This window comes from Schistocerca piceifrons, chromosome 5 (genome assembly GCF_021461385.2).
Source record: "Schistocerca piceifrons isolate TAMUIC-IGC-003096 chromosome 5, iqSchPice1.1, whole genome shotgun sequence".
NCBI lineage: Eukaryota > Metazoa > Arthropoda > Insecta > Orthoptera > Acrididae > Schistocerca > Schistocerca piceifrons.
The window spans coordinates 261907293-261919517 of NC_060142.1; the positions used below are offsets into that span (position 1 = coordinate 261907293).

The 12225-nt window shown below is 38.9% G+C and overlaps 1 protein-coding gene across 5 annotated transcripts in view; it reads left to right on the top strand.

Moving 5' to 3' along the window:
* Positions 1 to 9346: 9346 nt before the first annotated feature.
* Positions 9347 to 12225, top strand: part of LOC124797847 (poly(A) polymerase type 3) — a 196748-nt gene continuing 193869 nt past the window's right edge. For 3 of the 5 annotated variants that reach the window (XM_047260902.1, XM_047260904.1, XM_047260906.1), the window contains exon 1: positions 9350 to 9477. The gene's annotated coding sequence lies outside the window, so the exon portion shown is untranslated. Of the gene's footprint in view, positions 9478 to 12225 lie in introns of all 5 variants that reach the window. The other 2 variants (XM_047260903.1, XM_047260905.1) reach the window with 1 other exon arrangement.

Consider the following 12225-nt stretch of genomic DNA (forward strand, 5'->3'; position numbering starts at 1 on the left):
CCATCCGATGCACGACTTCGCTCGCAATAATTAAACGGGCCACCTCACGCTGCGCGTCTCCAGTCAACTGGGCGAGACGGCGACATGAGATACACACCGCTACGCGTAATCAGACGCCGCCGCTGCCGCCGCTGCCGCAGCAGAAGACTTCACAAACGACACAGCTGCCGCTCTCCGAACCAGAACATCCCGTAAGATACAGTTGTACAAATCTTCAATAAAAGTTATCTTATGTAAAAATGATGTTTCATTCGACCTCATACCCGAGCCAAGGAAGAACCCACCCTGCCCACATGTTGTTAAGAGAGAAAATTTATTTAATATTTTCACCCTGACAGAATGCTTTAGAATGCTCATCCTGACAACTGTCAGCATCAAAAGAGAAAACCCAGTTACATTGAGTGACAGACGTGTCACATTTAGTAACACAACTGTTACATTTGGTGTCAGAGAAAAAAACCCTTGGCTCAATATGAGGTGTGAATGACAGTCACTAAAGGTCCCCAGTTAGTATTTTTTAATGTGTGATGGGATAGAGGTTTGCATAGCAGTCGTAATATTTTCTTTATTTAGAAGTGTATTTTCTCTCATGATTTTAAGAGTTTGTCGGAAATATTTAAACATCTTTCAAATTCAGTATAGGAAGATTGTGTAACTAACAGTTTGTAAAATGATGACACGAAATCGTACAAAGTCAGAGTCAGCACCACAACCGGTTTCTGCTGATGAAGCTATTCAGATCTTAGTTAATCAGATAGCAGAGCTTAAAAACGATAACAATGCATTATTTAAACAGTTGAGTGAGGTTAGGCAAACCAGTTCAATCCCTCCCACCCTAGATTCCTCAGCAGCAGCCTTAATAACTCCTTTTTCAGGTAAACCTGGCGAGGACATAACAGCCTTTTTTGATGATTTAGTAGCAGCTGCAAAGTTAGGATCATGGTCAGATGAACAGCTCTTACAAATGACAAAGTTAAGATTGACAGGAGAGGCTAAAGCACACGTCTTATACCATGAAGAATTACGGAATGCTCCAACATTTGAGGAATTGAAGAAAGGATTGCTTAAACGTTTTCAAAAACAGAACAGCTGTAGATTTTATAGGGAACAGTTAAACACTATCACTCAGAGGCAAAACGAGTCGTTAGAAAGCTTTGTAGATAGGATTAGAAAAGTTAATATTAACACCTATCAGTTGACAACTAGTGATGAAGCAAATAAAGTTATTTTACAAGAGGCAGAAGATAGAGCTCTGGATACATTTTTACGTGGGTTACCTCCTGAAACGTCCCGTCGTGTCAGGGCAGAGTTTCCTAAAAATTTAGCAGAAGCTGTATCTGTGGCGACAGCTTTTGAAGAAATTGACATTGCCACCAGATACAAGGAGAAGCGAAATATATTTTCAGCAGGAGTACGATGTTTTAGGTGCGATCGACAGGGACATATAGCAAAAAACTTCAGACAACCTCAATGCACTAATTGTCAAAGAATAGGTCACACATTCAAGGAATGCAGGTCTAAGAAAGTTTTTGGAAATAGAAATCAGTTAAACTCAAACGGGAATGTCGGAGCCGCCGCCAGGCATTCCCAATAAAATTTCATGCCATTAAGGCGAATGTGAAGGCGGAATGCTGGTTATCTGCTACCATACAGGATAAAGAGGCAAGGATACTGGTGGATACAGGCGCAAACGTATCAATAGTAAGTAATGAATGTATTGGAGAAAAGAAATATGACCCTCCAAGGTATAGATTGAGTGGAGTAGGAGGAGGTACAGTGAAGTCGTTAGGATGTACATCATTGATTTTCTATATTCACGGTGTACAATTTCAAGAAGATGTAGAAGTGGTAACAAAGGTAACTGACGGGTACGACGCGATCCTAGGGTTGGATTTCCTGAGTAAACATCACGCTAAAATCGACCTCAGACATCAAACTGTAGAACTTAGCGGAATAGTGTTTCAGCTAGGTGACACCGCTGCAAAGGGCCCTCTGCCGCAAGATTTCCCTAACTGGAAGGCGAAATCAACTATACTGCGTGCAACGTCCTTGAAGGTTGATTCGCGGGATCAGATACCATCTGGCTCAGGAAAACTTTTCTGGATGACCGTTGACCCCGAAGTACCTACAGATACAGTGTGTCTAATAGAGCCTTTAGAGGAAAATGAGGAATTAGATGTATCACATTGTTTTGTACGTAGGAGTGTTGTATGGGTTCAAGACGTTGAGGGAGAAAGAAAAGTACCGGTACATATTGACAATTTCGGAGTGGAGGACAAAGAGTTGCATAAGGGAATATTAGTAGCTACAGTCAGTACTTTTGAAGAAGAAGATTTCATTTGGTCAAATATTAATGATGGTCAGAAACCAGACGCCTATAAAACCGCATTACGCCAGAAGATTGAGCATTTGCAAGGAAAGGATAGAGACACGATAGAAGCAGTTTTAGTTGAGTTCCAAGATTTATTTAATGCAGAAGGTCCACTGCCAGCAACAGATATCACACAGCATAGGATCCCAACAGAAAATAGCCCCCCAGTTCATAGGAAGCCTTATAGAGTTCCGCATCACTTACAGCCAGTACTGGATGAATTTTTAGAACAGCATCTAATAGATGGCATTATAGAATATTCTGATTCGCCTTATAATTCAAATATCGTAATTATTCCAAAGAAGTCTCCCGACGGTACGAAACGATATTGATTTTGTTGTGACTACAGACACATTAACAAACAAACTATCTCAGATGTTTATCCTCTTCCAAACATTACAGATATCATTGACAGTTTGGGTAACAGTAAATACTTTTCAACAATCGATTTACGTAGCGGATATCATCAATTGGAAGTTGCACCTGAAGATAGGCATAAAACAGCATTTTGTACCCCTGGAGGCCACTGGCAATTTAAAAGAATGCCTTTCGGTTTGAAAAATGCACCAGCAACTTTTCAAAGACTACTCGATGGAGTATTGCGAGGACTCAAAACTCAGCAATGTTGTGTATATCTAGACGATATTATTGTATTCTCCAAAGACATTAATGAACATGCTGTGCCTCTTCGTAACGTTTTCCAGAGACTTAGAAAAGCTAAATTAACATTAAATATGGAAAAATGTAGTTTTGCATTGACAGAGGTTACATACCTAGGGCATGTCATTAGTGAAAAAGGAATTAAAACAGATCCTCGATTAATTTCGGCAGTTAAGGACTTCCCAACACCACAACGCGTTAAGGAGGTACAAAGTTTCATTGGTCTCGCATCGTATTACCGAAAATATGTTCAAAATTTTGCTGAAATTGCCCAACCCTTAACCCAATTATTGAAAAAGGGTGCAAAATTTCATTGGTCTGAAGATTGTGAATCAGCATTTCAAACCCTTAAAGATAAGTTAACACACAGTCCAGTATTAGCCTACCCAGATTATAACAAAGAATTTATTTTATCCTGTGACGCAAGTGGTCATTCAGTAGGAGTTGTTTTGAGTCAGAATATTAATGGCGCGGAACACCCCATAGCCTACGCTTCGAGACAACTAACAACGGCAGAAAGAAATTATTCCACAATGGAGAAAGAATTGTTAAGTGTTATTTATGGTATCAAAGACTTTAAATGCTACTTGTATGGTAGGAAATTCAAGGTTATTACAGACCACGCAGCTTTAAAATGGTTGCTTGGATTAAAGGATCCATCTAGTCGTCTTACCCGTTGGGCCCTATGTCTTTCCGAAATGGATTTCGAAGTTATCCATAAACCAGGCAAAAAACACACGAATGCAGATTGCCTAAGTCGGAAAATAGCACTTTTGGAAGCAACAGGCCGAGATACTGAGGACTGGAGAAAGGCACAAGATGAGGATACAGAATGTAAAAAATACGCAACTCAGAAACAATTTTGCTTTGAAGATGGTGTATTATGCCGTAAAACAAAACTTGGACCGCGAATTGTTTTTCCACATCACCTTAGACAAGAAATAATGGCAGAGGCCCACGATCATATCCTTGCAGGACACGGGGGACAGCAAACAACCGAAAGACGTGTAGCAGAGCGATTTTGGTGGCAAACCAGAAAGCAGGATGTTGCGCAGTACGTTCGTAATTGCATTGCGTGCGCACAACGAGCTGAACTTTCTCGTTCAAAAATACCCTTACAGAGGCTCCCCGAGGCTTCATGTCCATTTCAAATCTGTGGACTGGATCTCTACGGGCCATTTCATAAAACACCTGCTGGTAATAAGTATGTTCTTACAATTATAGATCACTTTACACGCTATCTAGCTATGGTGAGTCTCCCAGATCAGCAAGCAAATACAGTTGCCCAAGCTTTAGTTAACAACTGGATACTTAAATTTGGCGTACTTGAAGGTATTATCACAGATCAGGGATCTAATTTTATGTCTGAATTAATGAAACAGCTATGCCACTTATTAAAAATACGCAAATTACGCACAACTCCGTTACACCCTCAGTGCAACGGGCGCACAGAAAGAGTTCATCGGACAATTGGCAAGATGCTTAGTTATTACATTAACGAACAACATTCTAATTGGGATACTTATTTACCAATAATCGTGTCGGTATACAACGCCAAAACGCATGAAGCAACTGGCATGTCACCTTATGAAGTGGTCTATGGGAGAAAAATGCCGTCCCCTTTTGATGTAATCAGGCAGAAAACGAAAAAGTTGGAGAAACAGTAAGAGATTTCAGTCGAATGATGAAGGATGTATGGAAAAAGGTTCAAAAATCTAATACAAAGGCTTTGGAACGACGGGAAAGATTAGGTAATGCCCAAGCTAAATATCCAAATTACAAAATCGGTCAGTGGGTGATGCTTTCAACTCCATATATTGCGAGAGGAAAAACGAAGAAATTTGTAACAAACTACAGAGGTCCTTACCAAATTATTGAGATCACGTCACCAGTCAACGTTAAACTGCAACTGCCCACCCGAACTACTATTGTCCATACAAGTCGTTTAAAACCTTTTAAGGGTGCTCCAGATGTAATTCCTTCAACAATAGTGTCTGCTTTTCCGAAGGGTGGAGGAAGTTCCCATAAAGGAAAAAGAGTGGCCACGCCAGCACAACATACAGACATGGCACCATAAATCTTCGATCAAGGGTGCGAATGTCCTAGTTGAATCTTAGTAGACTGTGGACAGTATAAAAATGTAAATAATTAAGAAATTATAATGGTTTATTTTTTAAGAAAGAAAAGTTGAACATAGAAACATGTAGATCTTGTAGTTAACAATGTATTCCTTCTTTTCTTTGCTTTTGTTTTTACTAGGTTTGTAGGTCCATAACCATGTTGTTTGCCTTTTTTTTCAGAAAACGCCATGCAAGCATTTCCTACACAAAACCTATCCTACCTCAATTACTACCTTGACAGTTCCCTTCTGAAGTCATTAGATATGTTCATAAACTCGCAGCAATGCAAAATTGATGCCAATGTTATGATGCAACATGTCTTAAAATTAAAAGGTGAACGCAAAACTAAAATTATAATGCTAGGAACGGGTATATCTGAAACCTTTGTGTTGGTGTTTCTGCTTTGTACAGTTTTATTTTATTTAAGACGAAAAAATAAGCCAAATAATAATATACCACTTCATCAAATCCCTGTTAACTGGATACCACACTCTTAACTGGTGTACTTCAGTAGTTACTTTCGAGCATTAGTGTATTAATTTTGTTTATTGTACTTCATTCTTTATTAAACAGTCTCTTGTTAAAATAAACAATACTGTAGAATAGATATTCTTGCATTAGTATAGGGTAGATTAAACAGCTGTTGCTATGTAATTTTCTAAGTGCAAAATCTATTTTTTGTTTATTCATTGTCATCAAGATTTGTTACACTTATTACAACCATTTATGTAAGAACTATGTGATTCATGACCGTACAGTGCTTTTGTAAAGTGATAAAGTATTTTCCACATACTTAATGTGAAGCGTGTGTAGTCTTCTAAGTCGAGAGTTTTCATTGCTTGTGCTTTTTCCGTGTGAAGAGTGGAGGAATGTTGAGTGGTAAATCGAGGGCGAATTTCTCCGAAGGGTGGAGGAATGTTGAGTGGTACTTAGGTAAATAAATTAGTGAAATCAAAGTGAAGTAGAAATTAGAATATAAATGAAAAACTTGGTTTAGTTTAGAGAGTTACATATTCGCAAACAGCGGGCAGAACAGCAGAACAGAAGAGACAATGACCGTGAAGTCAGCAAGTTCCACATAAGCGGGCGCTGTCGATTCAGCCGTCAGGGCATCGCCCTACCGGCTCACGTGTTTCTCAGTTGTCGCATGTGAGCAAAGGCCCTCGCCTACATCCCAAGAGCCAATGACCGACGTTAAGAAGACTCTTCGAGAAGCTTTTCAACGTGACAGAAGAGGCAATAACCGGCTCACGTGTTTCTCAGCCGTCACATGTGATCAAAGGCCCTCGCCTACATTCCAAGAGCCAATGACCGACGTTAAGAAGATTCTTCGAGAAGCTTTTCAACGTGACAGAAGAGGCAATGGCCGTGAAGTCGTTCACCTCCAGTGAACTGAAGTGAATAAATACGCGAGACGCGGTGGGCCCGACAGATGAAGACGGGGACGAAGACGAAGATGGAGACGGAGACGAGAGACGAAGGAAGAAAAGAAGAGTAGCAGTAGTTTTCAGTCAGTTTCGGTGCTGAAGACCATCATGCAAGAAGAGACTGCATCATGCACAGACGCACCAAGTCCGCCGCTGTAATGGAATAGCAAGCAGCAGCCGCGGCGCCAGAAGACAGAAGTAAAAGGTATTTGAAGTCTCATTTTTAGGTACCTGGGTGACTCGTGAGGACGGGAAGGAGACGGCCTCACCTCAGCAGTCACCTGTGAGCTGGGATGAAGACCTGACAGCCGAAGACTGGCAAGCGGGAGTCCGTGGTTCGAGTTCGGGACACTGGCCTTGCCCCGCCACGGCGCTCCGCTGGTCGACGCACAACACACGCGGCAGCTTAGAGAAGAGAAACACTGGGACGCCACATCCAAGGTATCACCATCCGATGCACGACTTCGCTCGCAATAATTAAACGGGCCACCTCACGCTGCGCGTCTCCAGTCAACTGGGTGAGACGGCGACACGAGATACACACCGCTACGCGTAATCAGACGCCGCCGCCGCCGCCGCCGCCGCCGCTGCCGCAGCAGAAGACTTCACAAACGACACAGCTGCCGCTCTCCGAACCAGAACATCCCATAAGATACAGTTGTACAAATCTTCAATAAAAGTTATCTTATGTAAAAATGATGTTTCATTCGACCTCATACCCGAGCCAAGGAAGAACCCACCCTGCCCACATGTTGTTAAGAGAGAAAATTTATTTAATATTTTCACCCTGACAGAATGCTTTAGAATGCCTATCCTGACAATTGACAGCATCAAAAGAGAAAACGCAGTTACATTGAGTGACAGAAGTGTCACATTTAGTTACACAACTGTTTGTCTATTGTTATTCTCGATCCCTTGTATATGAAGTTAATATATTAAGATAAAAGTCTTTAATCCTTTTGTTCTCTATTCTTTAGCATTTAAAATTATTCTTGACGAAAAATGTTTCATATTTTTTATAGCAGCTACTAGTAAAGTCCACTACAAGTTACTAGCGCTAATGGCTGCGCTGCTAACTGTGGAGCTAAAAATTAACACTTAAAAACACTAATTAGATTGGATTACAATTGAAATAAATACAAATCCATGTCTAGACAACAGCGATTCTATTTTTCAAGTAATGATTAACAATGTAGTTACAGGTTGTCTCCTTATATACCTTACACATCTCATTTCCAAACAGGTCATCAGTTAGCACAGGAAGAAGAACTGAATCACAATTATCACAGATAACGAAAATAAATCATAATTGTCGTTGTCTATGAATGTAGTTCTCTGATAATAGTTTTATTTCACTCAGAAATTAAATTATTACAGAAATAATTATCGTCGTTTTTACACGGTTGACTCTTTTTTATACGTAGTATCGATAATATTCGTTGAAGTTTTTACACTTAGTTCATTTTAACGGTGGCAGTAAAATTGCACAGAGTGCAGCAAATTTTTGTAGTTACATCATAGGAGTGTAACAAATTTAACTACTGTGCAATCTTAATTACCAAAAGAAACTGGAATTCTAATCAGATTTTGAAATTCAAGTGATAGTTTGTTCATGATTATCCACAAACCCATAAAAGTTTTAGCTTATGTACGACAATGCTTTGTAGGAGATCACATTTTCCATTACAAAACTATCTTTATAATGATGAAGGTTTCTCAGGTCTCCAGCTGGGTGGTAGCGTTAGTATCTCACGACGTGTCAGGAAGTGTCATACTACCCATCTTCCGGCGAAGAATATGGGTACTATGACACTTCCCGAAACGTCGCGAGATATCAACACAACCACCCTGCTGGAGAACCGAGAAACCTTGATCAATAGTTTACACCGGGAAAGCCTACAGTCACACATATCTTTCTAATACTTATTGTAACAGTCTCAGTTGTAATATATCTTTCATGGTAACCACTTTCGGTCACTTAATGGTTATCTGCGGATCTAACAATAAAATAAAACATTGATAAGTATCTAAGTTAGGTAGATAATGTAGACTAAAATGATTTAAAATACATATATTTTTAAATTGTACCTGATTAATCATGAGTTGTGAAAAGACAATATTCTTATAAAAGAACATAGATATCAGCTGTAAAAATAATAGGGACAGCACTATAACAGAATTGTGAAAAATTTAAGTGGTATATTGTCAGAAGTTTGTTACATACATTTGACAGCTCCTGATAATTTTTGATGTTTGTCAACTCCTGATTAATCAGGTACATTTTACGAGTATGTTATCCACTGTATCAGGTACAAATTTCAGAATTATAGTTGTAAATAATTTCAGTTTATGTTATCTACTTAAGTAGATGTTTCTACTCAAATAGGTGTTTCTTATTTGTTTTACGCGTAAAGATGATCATGAGGTGATTCAAAATAGTTTTCATTCGAGATAAATTGCACCTAAGACTTACGTACTAATTTTTTAAAATATGTTTTCACAGTTGCGTTATCTCGCATGACATTATCTCAGCCATTATTAAGAAATGTAGTCTTCTAAAAGTAGTCATCTCATCAGTATAATATCTCTGGTCTATTACAAAAAAATAGCCATAAATGTTACTGGAATGATCGACTGAAGTATATGGACAACTATAAGCAATTATATTTCTTGAAGTCTTATTTGTTTATTTTTGCTCTTATTTCAGTTGAGAACCATATCGATACCATAGCTTGAATTGTCTCGATATAGCTCGAAATCGCATATTGGAGTTTTGATACGTCTTTGTTTTTCATTCGACGCCATATTTCGTATAGGATGATTTGTTTTGTATAATTTCAACGTTGTAACAGATTCGTTTGTGTTTAGGTTTGAAGAAGAGGGAAAAAGTATTCTTGCGGTGAGTGTATTATTGTTTCATGTTATTTATATGTTGGTTGTAATTTTGAAAAGCTTCCTTTAAGAGAAAAACACGGATGTGGTCAAGTGGTGGATATTGTATCTGTCGTTGTATATACTGTCGTTCGGTGCTGCTGTCTCACAAAAACAATTTGTGTTCATTCTTCGTGTTATTGATTTGTTAAAAACACTGGTCATTTCTGTATCGATGATTTGCATCCATTTGAATGATATTGTTTGGTCCGCACACGATACATTTTTTGGTATTGTGTGTCAACAGAAGTGCTCCGACTTTGAAAACCTGTTTCCTCGTGATTGGTGAATATTACTCATGAATGGCTATTCCTATATCAGTGCGAAAGTTTACTCCTTGCTTGTAGACTTCTGATGCACATTGAAGTAATTGACGAAATTTTTGTTTATTTTGTGGGGCACGGATCTAAAGTAATTTGCTTCAAGCTGGATTATCAGTAGTAGTCATAAAACAGTTAAACACTAAACAGCTCCGCTGAGACGACAAACACGTGAAAAATTTCCGAATGCTCTGTAATAATGTTTACTCCATTGCTTTCTAACCTACATTTTCGACTCACGTTTTGTTTGGGGAATTTTGTAGGGCTATGTAAGGACTGTTTGCCATTTATCGTCAAATGTAATAGGTTAAATGTGAGTTTACGATTGCTAAGTATTTGTGAATGGAGGATTCTTATACCACATTCGACTGCTTAGAAATTTTTACAGCCGATTCATGTCAGTAGGGGTGTACATACCACATTGCACACCAATAAACATAACTTTTGCTGCTGATGATTTGTGTTAATTGTGGCAATAGTGTGCTTAGGCATCTCTGAAAGTTTCGTTACATACTGATACAGATACAGTTTTATGGTGGTAGCCTATTTGGTGCACTTAATGTGTTAGAAAGAAACAAATGCTATCTTGAATTCGATGCACTTGATTAGAAGCTGCTTTCGTTTTGATATATTGTTTTTGTTTTCATGTGTTTCAACCCAGTAGTTGCTTTCAACATGTAATGTTTTCTGTTGCGCCATTAGTATAACTTTGGGTTACTTATGTGGCCTCAAAACTCAAGTTTGGAAGTCACACTCATTAATTTGTGAAACGGAGAGAATGTCATAACTGTGTGTGGTCGTTTATTTTTGCTATAGTTTGTGGCTGCCATTCATGTGTAAGCAAATTTGGGGTGAAAGGACCAAACAATGAGTTCATCTGCCCCATCGGAATAGGGAAGGATGAGGAACGAAGTTGGATGTGCCCTTTCAAAGAAACTATCCCGATATTTGCCTGTTTCTACCCACTGTGCCACCTCACTCGGTACTGTGATTTTTCATCACTCTCATAGTCAAATCTCAAGAAATGCGTTAACAGTTGTGGTATATTTTCAGTTCTTATAGTTGAGATCATTGTCTCTCTCTCACAGTTACTTCGCAGTTTTGTGAACATTGCATTTTACATGTAGAGGTAGGTCTATCAGCTTTGTTGCCAAAATTTTCACGCTTTTCGATAAGGAGAGAAAATTCTCTCAGTTCCTTGTTTCTTCCACTCCAGTAATGTGCTCTTTGGGCTTACTGTTAAAAACAGGAAGAGGAGAGTGCAATAATTTTCCTGGTGTGTTGGGAAAGAATTGCAATAGTGTCATTGCCAAAAGCCTGCCATTAGTAGGCTGTAAGAATGTCACTAACTTTTGTCATTAATAATCTCAAAAAATGTGTTTGTAAGGCAAGCTTTTGTAGAAACTCTAGGTAAACGTGCATTAACCAGTACCGTTTGGTGAATTGTAAGGTGTGTTCTAAGTTACTTCCTTTGCATAAAATTTCAATGCCTGTCAATGACAATGCAGATTGAATCCGTCTGGCATTTGCATGTACTATTGTAGGTCATTTTATTTTAGACTACGCCAAGCTGTAATAATACACTATCTTGACTACAGTGTTTGTTTATGATATAGGCCAACAGAAATACGTAATCTGTGCATATTACTGTCTGTTTGCTTATCTTTAAAGTATGTTGTTAGCCTCCACACCTAACACTGGTTTTCTGAAAATTTTACTAGAGCCACAGCAGTTCACGGTAGTTTGCTTACTTATGAATGATTGCATCCCTCAGAAATGATTGGTTAAGTCATGCTGAAACACAGTGGTCCACTACGCTTCTTTGTGGCATAGTCCTCAGTTTGAATTTTTGGTTGCCATCCAGAACTATGTGCATACTGACAAGGGAAACTCCCAATCACAAGCCCCTCAGATTTAGTGGTATGATGTGCTAGTGGATAGCCTGTCAAAAACTGAACACTGATCATGCATGAAAACAGGAAGAAGTTGCACTGAATTGGGAAAAAAAGAAGTTAAATAGAAGTAGTGAACGATCCAAGCTCAAGATGTGCATCGAGTGAATTTGAATAGCCATGGTGTGGTGGTTATGTGGTCATGGTTTTGGACTCCGATGTGGGAGATCCATGTTCAAATCTCCCTCATGCACCATATTTATTTACTTGTGTTTATTTATTCACTTCACAAAACTGGTCATTGACATATCTGTTCAGCGTATTCAGATTTGTCTGTGTCATGGTTTAACATCTGCTTGCAACAGTGAGGTGTAAGGAAGGGACCTACAGGCATACATACCTCCTATTTATTCTAGGCAAGTACAGCATGTTACGACTCTTGCATTCCTTTTTGGAAGTTTTGACTCTTGAATTCCTTTGTTGTAACATAGTTTACTCCTGTGC